A 20513-nucleotide genomic window follows, 5' to 3' on the forward strand; every position below is an offset into this window, starting at 1 on the left:
AAAGTTTATTTGAGTGACCCATCTGTATACCAGGGCAAAAATCTAACTACCAAACATCTGCTTTTTTTCTTACTGCCCTGTCAATGGCATTTTTTCCCTTTGAAGTCCCAGACCCCTATTCCATTCCCCCGAGTTCAGGATGACATATATACCTCCTTTTGCCTGACTGTTTTTGGAATTTCTGTGACTACGTGGATTCCCCATTTGTACACTATTAAACTTGATTTTCTCCCTGTAATCTGTCTCATGTCGATTTGATTCTTAGTCCAGCTAGAAGGGCCTTTGAGGGGACAGGAATTCTGGCTCCTTGACAGTTGGCATAGTCAAAAGGATGTTTTAAGTCACTGGACACCAGTCGCTCTGACGCTGCTGGAGCTGAAATCTCCTGGGACATCTGACACACAGCTGGCAGAAGGTAAGATCTCTTACCACGTCAGCCTGCCGGAATCTCTATCTGCAGAGTCTGATGAAGTGAGAATGACAAGATGAGAGTCCTTTTTCTCTCTTTGTAAATTTAGATTAACAGGAGAATATGTTTGCAAAACTAGTTCCTTGGGCTAAGTGACTCTTTGGTTAAATTTGATAGAATACTCTTTGGTTGCTGATCCATTCCCTCCCAGACATGGTCTTTGTTTTCCTGTCCCTGTGTCTTTTACATTATTTGTCATACAAACTTTGCTGTGAGACATCTCAGCCAAAGCCACAAAGCCACAAAATAGCGGGCAGGGGTCGAGCATGGAAACACTGTTAGAGCAATCACCACCTGAAGAAGACTTCTGTGTTAGGATAAGTTGACCCTGGAACAGGTTAGCTTAACAAACATTTGGACTAAACACGTAGAAAAAATAATACGCTTATATATGTATAAATTATTTTATTCCCTAAATAGCCACAGTGCTGAACCTCAAGAAAACTTCCATGCAGTGAGGTACACTGTGAAATGTCACAAAACCCCCAACCCTGTGGCACATCCCTCCTTAAGTAAGTATTAGTTTGGCTCCAGGGCTCAGAAGAAGCTGTTAATGGGCACATACTGGATAAGACTTTTCCTTTCGTCTTGTTTTATGTCCCACGAGTTTGGCTTTGTGGCCAGTGAGAACATTCTCTTTGGTCTTCGCCATCCAGAGAATGGTGGAGGGGCACCTTGGCGGCCTGTCAAATAGACTGGGGATCTAAGTCTCTCTCTCTCTCTCTTTGTCCAGCCATTCCAGCTCTCAGGGGACTTTGTCATGAGCAGCCCCAGCCTGTAGGAACCTTTGTCACCTCAACCTTCATTGCTTGTTCTTGCTGGAAAGCCCAATTCCAGTAGCGCCTGGAATCATCAGTGTCACAGATGAGCAGGTCGATGGCTGGAGGCATCCCACGACTTTGTGGGAGACTGGAGACACTGTTATTACTACACCATCCTTCCCGCCTATGCAACAAAAGCTTTTGCTTTCCTAGACTAATTGCAGGAGTAAACTTTTTGAATCATGGGGGCTGCACCATCTATGCCCTCTGCGGACACTTCCTGCATCTTCGGTGAAGCCATTAGAAAGCTTATTGGTTTGAGTAACTTTTAATAGATCCTACTCATCAATGGCCAGACAATGGATCCTTTAAATTGGCTAGATTTAAATTATATATATACCTGTGTGTGTGTGTGTGTGTGTGTGTGTATACGTATATAAAATGAAGGTCTCTCAATTGTCTTATTAGTACAATAACTAGTCTGAAGGACTCCTTTGACAAAATAAAAAAGTAGAAATTAGAATAAGACTTAAAGATAAATGTCCATATCCAACATATATTTCTCTTCTTAAAATCCAGGTTCATCTGCCTATTTTAATTTCCCTGTCCCTATAAGATCTACAGAGAACACTCCACCCTCACCTCTAGGTTCTAAAAACACAGGTTGCTCATGTAAATGTTGAAAGCTAGAAAAACAAATTTAGCAAAAGCCCGTGAGACTGGCAGTGAGGCTCCCTACCTTCCAGGACTCTGGAGTCAGGCTCTACCTGCTTTGGGCATTCCTATACAATGTCCTTTGCTGTTATATCTGAGAGGGCCTACTGCAAAAGAATTCATGTTCCCTGAACAGCGGGAGATTTTTTAAACTGTAAAGCCCTTTCCCTCTACTTTCCGAAGACAACCAAATTTAGAGGGAAATCACAAAGACTATTTGACTATGTTCACAACCTTCTCTTCACAGAGGAAACAGAGGACCAAAATTTCTCACAAGCCCTTCTAGAAATAATCTGCAAAAAGTCACTAATCAAGGGCTAATAGAAGCCAGAAAAAAGGCTTACCCAGAAAAAAGGCCTTTGTTAAAATGCTTTATACAGACTTTACAAAGGCATAAATCTTTTGGTTCCCATTTTGGTTAAAAATCTCACTGATAGAAACAAATTTAGTTTAAAAGGTAGGTCAGTCCTTTGATATTCAGGCTGTGATCTAGGTCTTTGGGGAATTAGGGACAACTGTTTTTATTTTACAAATCTCTACAAAACCAGAAATGAAATTTAGAAACAAGTCAAAGTCCACCTATCTTTACCCATCTCCAAAACTCACCTATTCCTCTCAGAATGTTTGTGAATATTATAAAAGACCAAGATACTGAAACAAAATGGTCCTGTATTTTAAGGCGAAAAAATGTAATTTTTAAATAGAAATCACCCTGAAACTCAAGGGAAAAACATTTTTTTTACATTCTTTCTCTATCCCTTGAAATGATAAATCTTATCATACCTTTGAAATATAAATACAGCCCACAGTCTCCTGAGATTGAAGGAAAAAAGGCAGGGTGGTGGCAGGGAAGAGGCCCTTTTAAAATCCAAACTGCTAAAAGGATCCTAATGTCCCAACTATCACATCTGAGAACAGGCAGATAGGTTCTAAATATCCACCTTGGAAAAAAATTTGGGTGTTTTCTCTGTGTCTTTGTGATGTAAACTCCCTCCCTTCTACCCCTTCTTCTCTAGAACCTAAGAGCCATTCCTTGAAATGCAAACTTCAAGAAGTTTCTCGTGGGAGGGAGGGGAGAAGTATTTAGAAATTGATTCTATAATGTCGGCTACACAAATATTAGTAAAAAAAAAAAAAAAAAAAAAGCAAAAACTGGGAAAGATTTTGTTTGTACCTTGTCTTTGTATTTTTGCATCCACATATGTTGTAAAGGTGAAATATTTTCTCTATCTCTGGGTGGTATTGCTAAAATTAATTTGTAAAAGAGGTGTATTTTAGCTGGTTTGAAGGCAAGTACTTGTAAGGATTGAACATTCTAAAACTCAGAAAGTTAGAAACTAACCTAAATGTTTTTCAGGTTCATATGATTTGGGAAAATATCTGAAAAGAAAGCAGGTTGAAGGTTGTTGGTTTAATTAAAATAGATCTTTAGAGTTATCAGCATTAAATAGAAAACTTGTATTCTGCGTGTGTTGACTAAAAGTCAGAGACGGTCAGGTTATCTCTCTCTTGCCAAATTTGTCAGGGGAAAAAAACAAAACAAAACAAAACCTTAGAATAATGGCTGACTTTGTCTAATGCTTCATGAAGTTTTGTGGGTAGTCTAGGCATAATCCTTAGGAGCAAGTAAATTAAATAGATGTCAGTAAGATAAACAAAAAAGTTTGTATATAAACTTTTAAATAGCTTCCAAAATCTTTGGTAACCTAAAACTTTAAAATTTTGCTAGGTTGAACCGTAAGTTTAAATTCATCTATTATCTAGATCATCTCCAAATAAGATAACATAATGAACATTTTATACTGAATGTAACTTATCTGCTTTTGTTTTATTACAGAAAAACTAATAATAAATTTGGATCTGTTAATAAACATGCTTTATGCTTTATTGAAAGATAATACTATGGAAAAACACATGTTTTTTTAGAAATTATGAAATATATTCATACATTTGCCAATCTAAAGAATTATGGTACAGCAGACAATTTGCAACTTCTTATTTAGTTTTCACTAAAAATTAAGGTTTCTAAGCATGAAGAATTCTGATGAATGTAATTAAGATGACTGGAATTAAGGGAAACAACCCTGTATGCAAGGAAAGTAAGATATGTGTTTTTGGTAAGAAAAAGTCTGAGGAAAAAGAACACATCTTTGTTGAGGGAAAACAAAATAATTTTGTCCTAAAGTGAGACTTAGTTATTTAAAGCTGGAAAGCTTGGGGCAACAGCTGAATGCAAAAAAGAAAGTTGCAGAAGGTTTTTGGACAAAGAATCTTTGGAAAGAAATTTTATGTGTGGTCAGTCCTGGCTAAGATCAAGATAAATTAAGTAAGTAAATTTATTTTAATATCAAAAACACACTGAGGCAAAATTAAAATTTTGTTTTCTCTTTGTGAAAAGGACTAAATTTCCTTAAACTATTGGTCTGCTCTTAATGAGAAACTGTAAACAAAAGTTTTTCTTTAGATTTTAAGTTATCTGCCTAAAAAACAATAATTCTCTTTTGCCAAAATAATTTCCTATGCTTATCAGGCCTTTGATTAATTAAGAAAACGGAGTCTTTGTTAAAAGAGCTATGTTTTGCTTACCACTGTGTAACCTTGCCTGTGAAAACTTATATTGTCATTTTGGCTATTTGTATCATTAGGTATTCTTTCCTAATGATTTGTGATCCTATTTAATCAATTTTTATATACTTCCCAAAATCAAATTCTAAAATCAAGTTTTTGACCACAGTCTAACTGAACAGGGGGCCCTTAGAACATTTCCAAAAAAGGTTTGCAAGAAATTAAACTAATTAGGCTTATATGGTGTGCTAAATTACATGGGTAGCATTGTCCAATCAGTGATATTAAAGCCTCTTAGGTGATATTTATGCAGGTAAACTATGAAAATCAGTGTTCTTTTTATCATTATTATTAAATCTGCGTTCTAAAAAGTTTAGGACTTTTACGAAAGTCCTAAAAATCTGACGTCCTGGCATGTTATTATCTTGACGTGTTGTGGGCCCCAAAGCTAACCAAATTTCCATGTCAACTGCATTGTAATGAGTCTAATCAGATCGTTAACTGTGCCATTTTTAATTCTTCTATTATTTACTGGCAATTATACTTTTACTCAGGTGATTTTATAAAAGCTTCCTGCAAACATGCTTCATCTTCAGGGAGATTCATGGAAAGAACTCTGAGTACAGGTTCCTGATATGCTCAAGAACATCAAACTGAACTAAGTAAAAAAAAAAAAAAAAAAAAAAAAAATCCAGAACTAGTGAAAAAACTGGATTCAAGCAGAATAAGAATTAATAATAACATGGGAACTGCATAAACTAAGGAGGTTAATTATAATTTTTATGACTTTTTGTTTGAAACCTTGCTGAGTTTTTAAAAATACATTTTTTTCTAGATTAAAGAAAACTTCTCTTAGGCTAACTAGTTGATAGCAATTTGATAAAATATACCTTTGTGAATAAATTGTAACATTTATCTTTTCTCCCTACCCGAACGCCCCAGAATTCAGAAATTCTCAGTGAATATTCTTATATTTTTATGGCAATATATTTATTTGCCTAAGTTCAACAAGAACCTGTTGTCTTTATGACAGGACATGATTGGAAGCCTTAGTTATATTACAAAGGCTTTGGCTGGAATGTCGTATTTGAGAGAGGCGTGCATAGACTCAGATATGAACAGACAGCTTTAAGGAACTAAGACTGACTTTATGGAGCCAATAAAACCCCTTGGAAAATATCAGCCTGGTGCATTGCTTACATAGGTCCCAGCAGCCTCACCAGGTGAATAAAGAAGGTCACTCCCTGGCAGGTGCAGGAAGCGCAGGATGTTCTGGGGACCTCGAGAAGAGAGGAATTCACCCAAGTCTGTAAGTATTGCAGATTAAATCAGATGGCAAGTATTTGGCTTGACTTCTGGCCTTAAGAGGCTATTCAAAGTTCATTCTAGGGGCGCCTGGGTGGCTCAGTCGGTTAAGCGTCCGACTTCGGCTCAGGTCACGATCTCACGGTCTGTGAGTTCGAGCCCCGCGTCGGGCTCTGTGCTGATGGCTCGGAGCCTGGAGCCTGTTTCGGATTCTGTGTCTCCCTCTCCCTCTGACCCTCCCCCGTTCATACTCTGTCTCTCTCTGTCTCAAAAATAAATAAACATTAAAAAAAAAAAATTTTTTTTTTAAAGTTCATTCTAGAGATTCCTTATGAAAAGTTCCAGCAAAGCAGAGTTTTAAAAGCCTATATGGTCAACCACTACTCTTGCTACACTTGTGTAAATAATCAGGCCACTTTTTTTTTTTTTTTTTGGAAACTAGACTTATTTTGCAAACTAGTGTTAATCTGGCTACCGTTGGTAAAAATGAGGGTGATTATAGAGAAAATATGTTTCGATAACACACCTTTGTAAATAGTAAATTTTAACACTATTTATTATTAGCTGGCCTAAATCCTGATTTCTTCTAGTGTTCTCCAGTGCCAGGCTACAACTCTCCAAACTAATGTTTTTGAATGTTCTCCCACCTTTCTGACTTGGAATCATTTGAGAACTAAAACTTCCCTCTTCCTTGAAGCCCTGCAAACTTAATATAAAATGGCTTGGTGTAAACTTCAGAGAAATTGCCACAATGGCTCATGTCTAGACAATCTTTGTACCTACTGCACTGTGGGCCACTCAACAGATTGCTAGAGACATGTGAGCTACAAACCAGGAGAATCTGTCGCATTGCCACGGCCTGCCTTCACTCTGTCTGAAGATGCTCGGAGCCTGACATCTAGAAGTCTTGTCAGCTGGCTGGCTCAGAACTCAGAGACAGGTTTATAATCTGATCTAATCATTAACCGCTGCTTTTCTTTTATTTCTTTTATTTCCGTAGAAAGGCCTCTTATCTAATACCTGATTACTTGAACCATAGGCCTAGCTTGGAGAAACGCCACCTTCTGAAATGAGTTCAACTAAGCTGACCTATCATCAAGACTCGGGGGGAGTGGTTCGGTGAGACAAAACAATCTACCAGCTCAACTTTTAATGTGTGAACCATCAGGAAGTTTCAGGGGACTGAACTGTGAGGGCCAAAGACAGGCTGTCCCAAGATGGGCCACTTTGGTGTGAAGACTGTTTTGAGCTGAAAGCAGTCGAGACCCTCTAGGTCAAGAGGAACTCCTTGCTCCTCCCTGAGCTGCATAGGAGAATCTAGATTGGAAATCTTTCCCAGAATAATGGTTATTACCACAGATACATTTATCTGCATGACCCATCTGTAGGGCAGGGCAGACATCTAAGTACCAAACACCTGCTCCTTTTCTTACTGCCCTGTCAACTGCATTTTTTCCCTTCAAAGTCCCAGACTCCTACCCCTTCTCCTCACCTCAGGATGGCATACAGACCTCATTTGGCCTGACTGTCTTTGGAATTTCCATGTCTGTGTGGATTCCCTGTATGTATGCTATTAAATTTGATTTTCTCCTATTGGTCCATCCATGTCAGTTTGATGCTTAGTCCAGCTGGAAGGACCTTTGCGAGGACAGGTATTCTTGCTGCCCGACCTTACTCTAAGGTAAACATTCTCTCCCATTTCACCCTTCACAAAATCTCCAAGGAAATGTTCCAAACCCCAGGGCCCTGGGGCCTAGAGAAGGGCCTGCTTCTCCTTGGGTCACATAGACGTTCCCATGACTGCAAGTTGTCTTGCAGAATTCCACAAACAAAGCCAATCTCACATAGTGCTGATAAAACAGACATTTATCTAATGGCATTTTTAGAGCAGAGGTGAAGGGACACATGCTCACGCTGTCACAATCTTTGCAGAAATTGTTGCTGGAAGTCAGGTGGATACCACACGCATTTCCTGGCATTGCTGGTGGCCATCCTGGCCCTCCTGCTCAGCTGTCCTCAGGGTGAAATCCCCTCTTCAGATTCAGAAGGGAGAACCCCTCCCCACTCTGCTGCCTTTCCCCCAAAGTTGTGTTTGTTGCCCTTCCAGACCTCTGCTTGGTCTGTGGACCTCAACGCTTAGAGTCCTTCCACCCAAGCTGCCAGATGCTGGTTCAGAAGTCCATTTCCCTCCCACCCCCCCTCAACACTCCCCACAGGCCACTGTTACCTTTCTCACCCCCCTCCTCATCTTCAAAAGCCAGCTGGGCCGTCTTCACTATCATTGCTGAGACATCGGCTTAAGAAATGAAACCCCCGACCCTTCCTTTTCTTCTGAGCCAGCATTCCAGGCCAGCTGGGAGGGGAAAGGTCAGCCTTTAGTTGCCTTTGTCCTCTGGGACCTGAGATTTCATTCATTTCCCCTCCATTTCTGGAATGTTGCTTCCCCATCTGCTCTTGCAGGAGCACACAGGTTTTATCTGCTCTGCTTCCCAAGCTTTTATGGAAGTTGTCTCAGCCTTCTCTGGCTCTCCCACTCTCTGGGAATGTTTTATAAAGTTGCGGCTGTCACGTCCCTCCCAATTATTAAAGCACAAGGACACTAACCTGACATCCATTGAAGCCCCAACCCAGTGCTCTCCCGGTCACCACGAATGACCTCTGTTCCTCCTCTGGCTTTTCTTGAGCCCGGGAGAAATGAAATTCCGACTTTCTTTGCTGTTAGCTACTTACATGCAACAGCCACACGGATTCTGCTTCATGACATAATCCATATATTTTAAGAAAAAGGTGACTCCAAGGACACAGTCATCTTGGCTCTTAATTCTTTCACTACCTACAATATTTTTACCAAGATATTCAGCTTTTCAAGTAGAGTGCTCTTTCTCTGAAGAAACTATTCAAAGTTTGCAGCACCCATGACTCCTTCCACAAGAGGGCAACAATTAAGGGTGGACGGCAGAACCTTTTTGGGGGTGGTTGCTACTCTTCGTTACAAAATTTTTGTTTGTTCATTCTCATTGGAAAAAGGCTTTGCTGAATGTAATTCGCCTTTCCAATAACACAGCTCTTCCTTATCTCTCTACACTGTGTTTAAACAAGCACCTTGTCTAAACTCATCTTAACTAGGCTAACCTCAAATCCTTGTTCATTTTATTTTTTTATTTTTATTTTTTGTAATGTTTATTTTTATTTTTAAAAGAGAGAGAGAGAGAGAGACAGAGCACCAGGCAGGGGCAGAGAGAGAGAGAGAGACACAGAATCTGAAGCAGGCCCCAGGCTCTGAGCGGTCAGCACAGAGCCCCATGTGGGGCTCCAACCCACAAACCACAAGATCATGACCTGAGCCAAAGTCGGATGCTTAACCGACAGCCACCCAGGTGCCACCCTTGTTCATTTTAAAATGAGAATCAGATTTCTTGCAAAATCTCTGCCTAGTCAAAATCAAAAAAATTGTTTTAAATTAGAATTTACATTCAGCAAGAAAAAGAGAAGCCCACACAGGGCTTTATGCCTCCAAACATGTCTTTACACCAAAGGCGAGGAAGGCATCAATGCATTCAAGACTCCACCTTGGACAAAGAGTAGGGCAAAGGGAAATGTGCATAAGAGAGTCACCATATACTACAAGAAGGAAGGGCCTGGGGCAAGTAAAACTGAATAGCAATTGTTCTTTAAATTTCAGAAAAGCTCTCCTGTAATCTGAGTTGGGTGCTATTTACAAAGCATTCTGAACAGGAGGGCCGACCAGCTGGTTCTAAGCCTGGCTATGGAGAAGGCAATATGTAGCCCCTCTTATCACGTGAGGCTAAGCCAACCTTTGCTCACCCCCAGAAAGCCAGTTTTCTCCTGCACCCCACAACACATGCTCCTCGGATCCCAACCACCCACTCACTCCCAAGCCCACAGCCTCCTTCTGATCCCCAGCCTAATCGGTGATCCTTGAGGGGGTGGGGATCAGTGCAGCTCAGCCCAGGCTGTGAACTTCTAACCCTCGGAGCATTCTTATCCCATTGTGATAAAATCCACGGGGGCTCAACAGTTTAATTCTTCCACGAACACTGAATGTATACCAGGTCCTGGGGGAGGGAGGGAGAGGGAAGGAAGGCAGCGAGTCTGGGTTGTACAGAGGACGAAGTCCCTGCTCCCCAGGTCTAGTTGAGTAGCGATCTATTGGATATGAAACCAAAAATAACACCAGATCGAATGAAGTCAATGAAATAATAGTGCAAAGTGCTCAAGGGATCAAGAGGAGAAAACAATTCATTCCATAATGGGGAAAGGAGCCAAAGGGAATGAGGCTTTCCACAGCAGAGAAAGGGAGGGGGCAATTTTGGCTGAGGGAACAGCCTTGAAATGTAGGCTGTATTTATAGACCCTTTTTAGCCTCCTGGCGAGGCTACAGGGGAAATTCAATAATTTGATGAGAATGAGTTGGACACCGAACTTTCACATCAAATCCCACCATGGAGGGCTTGGGGGGCTAGTATCCTCCTTGTTTCATGGAAGTTAGGCATATAAAAGTATTTTTTGAAAAGAACTTCAAAAGGAGATTTGTCTGGCTAGTGACTTCTTTGGAATTATAGAAGGGAATCACAGATAATAATAATATAGTAATAATAGCTACTGATATTTTATCAAACTGGAAGTGATTTAGGGCATATATAGTCTTTTAGAGCTGAAGGAACTTTAAAGACCAACTCATCCAACTCACTTATTTTACAGAGGAGGAAATTGACGCCCAGAGAAAATTTCTTGTCTCTGATCCACAGCTAGTAAGGGGTAAAGGAGGGTTGGGGCACAGATCTCTTCCTTCTTAAACCAGCTTACTCGCCACCAAAATGTGTCAATCTGCGCCGCTCCCGGCTGTATTTCAGAGAAGAAAAATCAGTAATGGGAGTTTAAGAGGTTTGCCTGAAGTCCCACAGCCCCCGGTGGCTCAGATGGAACCAAAAGCTAGGACGTTGAGGACAATGAGTCAACATGCTCCTATAAACATTCTTACTGAAATTAAACCCATTCACGAGGGACAAAGCACGAGAACGAAGAGTGAGCATGGCGATTAGAGCCCAAGAATGCATGCTTCTCCAATCATGACCCGGGTAAGAAATGCAGGGGCTGTAAGGGGTTTGCTTTGCCTCAGCCGCCCGTGCGGCTTCTCCACACACACACGCCAAGCTGCAGGGAGCTCTCTTTCTTCACCGAAGGCTTAGCTGCAATATGGTTTAAATTAGACATTTCTTGCCTGAGTAAAACAAATCACTTAGGTTATATGCTGACAAAAAAGGAACAGTCTGCATGCCTGGAAAGCTTAGGGGGAATTAAATTATGTGCTGTCACTTCAGAGTTGTTCCTGTCCTCTCCACCACCACCTCTCGATTGCCTGCAGGAGTCCTGGAACCTTGCGTGCAAGCTAAGCCATAACCCAAGGCTTAATATAAACTTGGGCTCTCAGGTCATTGGGAAATAACAGGTATATCCGGTTGGGTCTTTTGTGCTTGTCTGCACGCAAATTAAAAGTATTAAAAGTTCGTGCAAAGCAGAATTCCTCGGAGCCTCTGATTAGGGAGAAGGGAGGATGCCTTGGAAGAGAATTCTCATACAATCTTCCTGTTTATTTTTGCAGGGAATAGGAGATAGAGCTTGTTTATGAGAAGTTCACACCTCTGGGAGGCTGAACTCAGAAGGGGCGGGCTGTGGAGGTGGCCTCGTGCCAGATGTCTGCTGGGGAGCAGGGCTCTGAAGGACTGCAAGGCAGAGCTTTGAAGGGGTTTAGTTTTCATAGACCTTCCGGAGGAGGGTTCCGGTGGGAGTGCCAATTCCCACACTTGCCCCGCTGGCGGCAACAATGGCAAGATGGCTTATGGGGGCGGGGGGGCAGAGTTGGGTTGGAGGAGGGTCATTGGAGGGCCCTGAAAGCAAGGGGCCATACGCCCAGAGCTGTCACCTTGGCTCGTCACCTTCCTCAGTCTTTGATGACCCCAATACAGTTCGGCTCTGGGGTCTCCGAGAGGGTGGTTAGAGCTGGAAAGGGTGTCTATCCTGTCCCCATGCATCATCCACTGAAAAGCAGTAACGTTCATGTTTCCTGCCCTCAAACTTTGATTTTTCTCAATCAAGAGGTTGCCCACTTGGTGTGGCTGGGTGGTGGGAGAGAGTTTCTGGTCTGGTAGACCTGAATTCAAATTTTGGCTCAGCTACCGCAGGAGCTGTGTGACCTTTGGCTGATAACTCTAACTCCTCCGGCCTTGCTTTGTTTGTCTGTCGAAAAGGGATTATGGTTAATAGTTACCTGAAAGGGTTGGTTGTGAGGGATTAATGAAATGATTTCTGTCAAGTCCTTGGCATACTGCCTGGCTCAAAGTGCTCAATAAATGGTAGCTCTACATTATTAGTAGTATATTATTATTGTTGCCATTGTTATGATTGGCAGATCCACTATCCAAATAGCTGCTGCATTTCAGGTTGTGGCTCTGAGGCCCTCGCGGTCCCACAACCGAGCAGGATCCGTACCCCGCCCCCCCACTTCTGCCATGATCTCCTAATGCCTCATTCAGACATCACCTGGGCTCTGGCAGCAGAGATTGGGGGATCACTCTATCTCTTCTTCCTGTCCCCACTTGGTGGTTAAGGTGCATCGTCGCAGCCAGACCCCTGGGGATGGATGGTACTTCCGGGATAGCCCAGCCTGGCTGAACACGGTTGTTGTCTCCAAGATTTTCCTCCTCAAACCAGTAGCTGGGTCATTGCTACCTCTGAAATTGACCCCTATTCCCACCAACTTCCTCTATCAAGGCCATAGTCGCTTCGATATTGCTTGGGTGGGGAGACACTCAAAAGAAGAATCACACTTTTGGGGCACCTGGGTGGCTCAGTGAGTTAAGCATCCGACTTCAGCTCAGGTCATGATCTCGCAGTCCGTGAGTTCGAGCCCCGCGTCGGGCTCTGTGCTGACGGCTCAGAGCCTGGAGCCTGCTTTGGATTCTGTTCTCCCTCTCTCTCTGTCCCTCCCCCACTCATGCTCTGTCTCTCTCTCTCAAAAATAAACAAACATTAAAAAATTTAAAGAACAAAGTAAAGAAAAGCACACTTTTAAGCTTAGACAGTGGTTCTCAGAGTGTGGTCCTGGGACTCCTTGGGAGGGTGGGTGGTCCCTGAGACCCCGTCTGAGGATCCACAAGTTTACAACTATGGTCATAGGATACTCTTTGCCTTTTTTTCCCTCTCCTTCTGTCACGGTCCTTTCAGGGGCTGCATCACATTTGGGATCACAACAGACTGAAGGCAGAATCAGATAGGAGTATTCATCTATCTTCTGTTAAGTCAGAAATAAAGGAAATTTGTAAAAATGTAAAACAATGCCACCCTTGCTAATCTTTTTGCTTTTGGAAAATAAAGTTATTTTCCCTAAAAATGTTATTTATGTTAACATAAATGTATTGGGTTTATTCTTTTCCAGTGAATAAATATTTTAAGTTTTGTTGCATTTTCATTTCTAAAATTGTAAATATTGGTAGATGCAACTTAGATCGAACAATAGCTCTTTGGTTTCTACAGTAATTTTTTAGAGTATGAAGAGGTCCTGAAAACAAAACATTTGAGAGGCACTGAGCTCAGATTTTGGCACTGGGATCTATGAAATCATCCCTTTGCTCACTGACTTCTAAATAAAACCATCATTTCTGGGGATTTGGAATAGTGTGAATTTTATGGTAATTTCAATATAATGGCTTCGAGTGTAGTAGATCTAGTCATGAAACCCATGTGGAATCTTCATCCTGGGATGTTCATCTCTGCATGTTCCAGCCACTGTTTTAAAGGAAGAGTTTCTAGGCTCTCCCAAGACCAGACTGTAAATTACAGAGGTTAAATTGTGCAGGGCAGACACCAGGGGTAGTCTCCACTGGGAGGGGAGGGACAGGGTTTGAATCGCATCCCTCACTGGAACCAAGATAGTTTGCCTGCTGGGGGTCTGGCCTCCTGAAGGGAGTCAGCTCTCCTGGCAGGATGGGGGTGGGTGGAGAGGCTTGGCATCACCCAGGCCCTCAGCAGCCATAATAGGGCAGAAAAGTCTGTACTCAGCATACAGTTAGGAGGGAGGGGCTTCTATAAGATTCCGGAAGATAGGCGAAAGTTAGTGCATCTTTACTGCTGGGGTATGGATGAGCTTTGCAGCCTGCGGCCCTGAGTTCAAATCTCTGCTCCCTCTCTTGCAATCTGTGTGACGGCGGGCAAACAGTTCACTGCCTCTGAACCTTAATCACCTGATATGTAATGTAAGCTAAAAGCAGCAATACTTTCAGGAGGATGAGGAGAAGTAAATGAAACAGTAGATGTAAAGCATAGAAAAAAGTTCCTGGCACCGGCAGGGGGGGGGAGATTAGCTCCCTTTCTTTCTCTGTCCCAACTCGCTCTGTGGTGTTAGGCACCCTGAGAGAATAGAGGGGCATAAACCACAGACTCTCACTTTATGACTGAAACAGAGAAGAAGATCATCCTCCTGAGCCGGACACAGTGGCACTCCCAGTTGGTGTGTTTATTCCTTGTTCGACTAAATGATATGTGTAATTGGGTTTCTACCTCTCTGCTCTGCCTCGGGTATGGTGCTCAGGGCCCAGCAGTGAAAGAGAACAGAAATGAGAGCTCCTGGTAGTCTGGATGCCTCATGTGTGCTGGCTGGGGAGGTAGGTTTCTATCTTACTCCATAGCCCCAGGTATTCCTTTGGCGGGGGGCGAGGGGGGGAGCCTGGAAACTCAGGGCTCGGTCACATTCTTACAGCGTCAAGTCCCTGAAATAATGAACAGACAGCAAGGACCCAGACAGCACAGTCAGTGATGAGAAGCCCCGGCCACACCTGAACAAACTAGAATGCCATGCTTTCAAAGCCCAGAAACGGATGGGCCCCTCCTTCCTTCTGCATCCAAACCCTTAAAGTGAACAGGTCGCCAGGGACTGACTCAGCGCAATGGGAAGAGGAAAATTGGAGGTTAGTCACCACTAAAGTACACACTATTGACTTTAACTTTGCAATCTGGATGGGGGAGCATTCTGGACAATTTTCCACCCCCTGGCCTTTAAAAAGGGGGATGCTGAGAGCCTCCCCGCCCTGCCTTCTGGTTCTGGCTCCTGGAGTGGCCTCAGCCTCTTCAGTGTAGTTGTTAGCTGTGCCCGGGGCTGCAGGTCTGGGGCCAGGGTCTGGGGCCCGCTTTGAGCCACACCTGTAACGTCGGAAAAGAGGGCCGGAGCTTCTGGGAAGCTAGATGGCATGGTCTCATTTGCACAAATCGCTGGGAGGTCCCTGGAGTTCTCTCCCACTTGGACCACATGGACTGGTGCTTTCTCAACTTCCCTTGGCAGGGAATTGCGTGAGTGTCGTCCCGGAGCCTCATCACCGCAGGGCTGCAAAATATTCACAGAAGCCATGGTGGGACTGGCCCAAAGCCGAGCTTAGAGGGAAAAAAAAAAAACAAAAAAACCTAGCATGGCCTTGCCCAGAATCTTTTGGGAACGTGGCCTCTGCCTGCATAAAGACCTGCCTCTGCACTGGGGTCCTGAAGTGGAGCACGTCCAAGGTGGGGTGACACGAGGTGAGGGAGAGACTACTGCTCGGCTGCCATCCGTGAGCTGGAGGAAAATGCCAACTGGCTATTGGTGCTGAGCCTTTCTGCCAAAAACAGATGGCTCTGAGGTCAGCCTTCCAAAGGCCTTCTAGAGGCCGCAGCGAATGGCCTCCGACAGAAAAAGGACACCTGAGCCCCTGCAGGGGCTCAGACAGTGTCAGCTCCTTGAGTCCTCGCCACAACTCTGTGAACGAGGTACTGGCATCATTTCCAGTTTTCCCTGAGCGTCACCTGGGCCCAGAGCAGTGATCTGCAGCAACCGGAGCCAGATTCTGACGCTGGCCGGCTCTGGGAAGGTGCCGGTAGCCACTCAACAAGCTGCCTCAGAAACACAAGGAGCAGGTGACTCACGTCACCCTAGGCTTTCAGAGGCTTGCAGGTAGCTAAGGGCATGTCGCCCTGGGAGCCATCACACTGAACCAAGAAGACCACGTCTTGGGGCGCCTGGGTGGCTCAGTCGGTTGAGCGTCCTACTTTGGCTCAGGTCGTTTCGTGGGTTCGAGCCCCGCGCCGGGCTCTGTTCTGACAGCTCAGAGCCTGGAGCCTGCTTTGGATTCCGTGTCTCCTTCTTTCTCTGCCCCTCCCCCACTTGCGCTCTGTCTCTCTCTGTCTCTCAAAAATAAATAAAATGTAGAAAAAAAATTAAAAAAAAAAACCACATCTTTATCCCTGCGAGCTCCAAGTCCTTGCGTGACTCAGATTTTACTGGAAAGGGGTAACGGCTTGCTAGGACTGGGAGTAAACGACAACAGCAGCAGTAATAGTAATGGCTCTTGACAGTTCACTGTACCATCAGCCACGCTGACTGGTGTCCTCACAATATCTCCTTGACTCTTCACAAGTACCCTCTGTGGCTGGGATAGTGTTCTCTCTCTTGCGCAAACGTGGAGACGTGGGCTCCGAAGAGTTAAATAACCTGGCCGAGGTCACTGCTTATAGATAAGAAAGCCTGGCCTCACACCCAAGAGTGCCTGGCCCCAGGAGTCGAACTCCTAATAGTGGTGGCATGCAGGCTTTACTGCTTTTATATATAAATATATATAAATATATAATATATATAATATATAAATAATATATAAAATATAAAATATAATAAATATAATAATATAGTAAATAAATATATAATATATATATTTTTAATGTTTATTAATTTCTGAGACAGAGGCAGAGCATGAGCAGGGAAGGGGCAGAGAGAGGGGGAGACACAGACTCCAAAGCAGGCTCCAGGCTCTGAGTTGTCAGCACAGGGCCCCATGCGGGGCTGGAACCCATGAATCATGAGATCATGACCTGAGCCAAAGTCGGACACCCAACCGACTGAGCCACCCAGGCGCCCCAGGCTTTACTGCTTTTAATCTCCTTGGGAGGATTAGACAAACCCGGCAGGCATTTGGGCCTGTGCCCAGGGGCCTGTGAAGAATTGTCATCATCTCAGAGGGGACATCAAGGCACACCGAGGTCGCTCTCCCACCCTGGCTTCTGTGATGTCTTCCGTAGGGATGTGGAGATCCAGAATGTTCCCCACCTCTGACGTTTCACGGACTTTAATCTGGGGATTTCCCTCATCGGTCAAGAAGAGGTGACATCTGCATGCAAGCATGCGTATGCTTTAAAATCAGGAATAGGGCTGAAAGACAAGTAGTAGTTTTGTTTTGTTCTCTTCCTACATTTGCAAAGCTAAATTAAAACAATAGGGCTTCATATTTTTATTTTATTTATTTATTTAACATTGATTTATTTTTGAGAGAGAGACAGAGACAGACACAGCGTGAGTGGGGGAGGGGCAGAGAGAGAGGGAGACACAGAATCTGAAGCAGGCTCCAGGCTCTGAGCTGTCAGCACAGAACCCGACACGGGGCTCGAACCCACGAACCAGTGCTCAAACCCACGAACCGTGAGATCATGACCTGAGCAGAAGTCAGATACTTAACCGACCGAGCCACCCAGGGGCCCCAATACTATACAATAGTTTAAAAGCATCAGGTAGATCTAGACTGGCTGTTGTGGCCACCAAGACAATATTAGGTGGGGAAAAAAAGCCACAGAACAGTAATTCTATGATTTCCTTTGTATTCAAATTCACACATAGGTACAAACACATGCACATACAGAAACAGAAGGTGCACGGTTCCCGTGGTTCCATCTGAGAAGGGGTGGGAGTGTGGGCTTTCCCATCTTCCTGCACGTTCTTATATTCTGATTAAATCATTTGCAGCAAGAATGTATTTATGTACTACGTGTGTGTGTTTTAAGAACTTCTATCTGACCAAAACAGAAAATATACTTTACATATATATACATATCAAATAAAAATATAGCATATAGATCCCTATATCTGCTCCTAGTCTCTGGCCCCCAGGGTCAGTGAGAGTTCAGCATGGCCTCCATGAACTGGAACACTGTCTGAAAGCCCTAAGATGCATTTAATAGGAATAAATGCAAATCTCACTTTTAGTTTTTTAAAAAATCAATTGCATAAATGCAATTAAAGACTCAGAATAGAATCAAATCTTAAAATAAAAGATGAAGACTTTGCTTGATCATAAGTCTTAGTATGGGCATAACAGTGGGATGCAGATTTTTAAAATAGTCCCCAAACCTTAGTTTGTATTGAAAGAAACACTGTGTGTCTGGTGGGAAGTAACTGTGTCCCCTTGTGCTAGACAGGCTGTCACCTTTGGCAGTATCGTGTTCAGCTGCAGGGACATACCTAGGCATATTGAAAAACTGCATTGTCTAGAAGGCAGAGATAAGCTGGATAAAGTTCTGGAAACCAAGTTATTCCAAGGATGATGGAGGCGACTGGGGTGTTTCATAGTTGGTGGAGGGATGTTTCAGTGGCAGCACAATAGCCATCTTCAAACATGTGAAGGGCTGTCGTGTGAAAGGGAAATTAGTTTTGGTTTATGTCTCTCCAAAGGGTAGCTCTAAGTTCAGCAGAAGACAACAATGTTCACTCCACATTCTTTCGTAACACTGGGAAGAAACTTTCAACATCGAGAGCTTTCTAACCAGAGCAGTCCAACCACAGGAACAGGCGACAGCTGAGAAATGACCACTTCCTTGGTAGAATGGGAAAATCCTGTTGGGGGTCAATGGTCAACAAGCCAACGTACAATTATCCAACCCTCGTGTTCCCTTTCGGCAATGTGTAGGGGAGGAATAACCACTTGAGTTATTTATCTACCAATTATTTTCTTCAGCCTGGATGTGACTACAGTTCTTGACCTGAATTTTTGTTCCTTTGTGGAAAGAGAAGAGAACATGTGAGGGAATACAGATCTAACCCTAAAAACTAAGAGGTGAATGGAGTAAAAGAAGACTGGGATCTGGATCCTCAACCAAGAATCTATTCCAGATTGGGAAGCTGTACCAATCAGCATGCCTATGGCTAGATGTTGTCAGTTAGCTGAACCCCACTGCACATTTCTGTTTGCCTGTTTGTTTGTTGTACTTTACTTGCTGTTGCCTTATGCATTTTCTTGGTAACCTGGTAAATATTCATTTTTTAGGAAACAAAGATGAAAAACCATATCCTTCATCTGCCTAATGATTTTCTCTGCCCGATCAAAGGGTTAGGAAATTTTAAGTTGTTTTCTGTTGACCAAGGAAGGTAGTGGACAGCAGGCTTAGTTCTACTGTCAAAAGGGTGAGTTTCAGGAACTGGATGGGGTGATAGTCAAAACTCAGGGTACAAATGTACAGAAGCAACCCCAGACCTTGGCGTCCCTTCCCTTCCTCTGAAGTCATCACTGTCCTGAGTTAGAGGCTGCTTCACCCCACAAACACTGAGCAGGAAAGTCCCGTTGGGTGGGAGCCCATACTGATTGCCGAGGTTATCTGTTAGCTCCGGCATTGGATATTTTGCTCCTTTGTCTTTTCTTAGTTGTTCTATCTCTCTGACCCCTTTTCTTGCTCTCTTCACTCCTCTTCTCTCCTCTGCCTTTCACTCTTTATTGTCCCGTGAGAGAGAAAAGAGCAGTAGGAGGTGGGGAGAGAGGGGGATGAAGGAGATGGTGGTAGCTTGAGGGAAGAATGGAGGTCTCGGAGGGAATGCAGGAGAAGTGGGATAAGAGCGGAGCCAAGGAAAGGGGGAAGGAAGGAGAACGGGTGAGAATAAAGAAGGAAAAATGAAGAGCAAGGGGAACAAAGATGGCGGAGAAGGAAAGAAACCATAGGAAGCATGAAGAAGCAATCTGAGAACTGCACCCCTGGCTACTTTCATGCAGCGCAGGAAATTTTAAGTGGATTGTCTCCTGAAAACAAGAACACAGTGAAACCAAGGGCAGGAGCTGTTTACATATTATGTTCCTTTTATCTTCAAAAAGAATTGGAGGAGATCATAGGCCCAGATACACTTAGAGCATTCAAAGAGTGAGGGCAGCAAAGATGGGAAGGGTCAAATCAGATAGCGCTGAGGAAAACCATTCCCGTGGAGCACAGATTTTTTCTTAGCCCCTGGACTCCAAGAAAACCGTATCAGATGAAGGACTCTGCAGGACTCATCAGTCCCGGGTTATTTTCACTGTCCTTTCTTATAAGAGACTCTCAATAAAAACTGAGAAGACATGTAAGATCGTAAGGTTACAAAGATATTTCTTTCCCATGCTCCTAGTTTTTATTCTTAGTAACTTTTAACTTTTTCTTGAGTGTCTTTTAATTTTGATACTATTTCAAATTTACAGACATGTGGCAAGAACATCACAAGGAACTCTCATTTACCCAAATTCTCCAATTAGGGACATTTTACCATGTTTGCTTTATCATTTTCCATTCTCTCTCTCTCTCTCTCTCTCTCTCTCCCCCCCCACACCATCCCCCGCCCATCTTTTTGCCTTGAATTGTTTGAGACTAAGTTGCAAACACTGATGCCCATTTACTTCTAAACACACATGAAAGTATTTGGGTGGGAACCCGGAACAATACAGGGTAGCTTTGTGGCTGTCACTGATACCAGACTATAGGGAAAGAGCTTAGTGGGGCACTCCATTTGGAAGGGGAGGAGGGCTAAGAAACTTGCCTTAAGCTGCACTGTTTTCTTCGGTTTGTTTAGGCCAATAAAATCAGCAAAATCTTCCAAA

Source organism: Panthera uncia, assembly GCF_023721935.1.
Source record: "Panthera uncia isolate 11264 chromosome A3 unlocalized genomic scaffold, Puncia_PCG_1.0 HiC_scaffold_12, whole genome shotgun sequence".
In the NCBI taxonomy this organism is placed as follows: domain Eukaryota; kingdom Metazoa; phylum Chordata; class Mammalia; order Carnivora; family Felidae; genus Panthera; species Panthera uncia.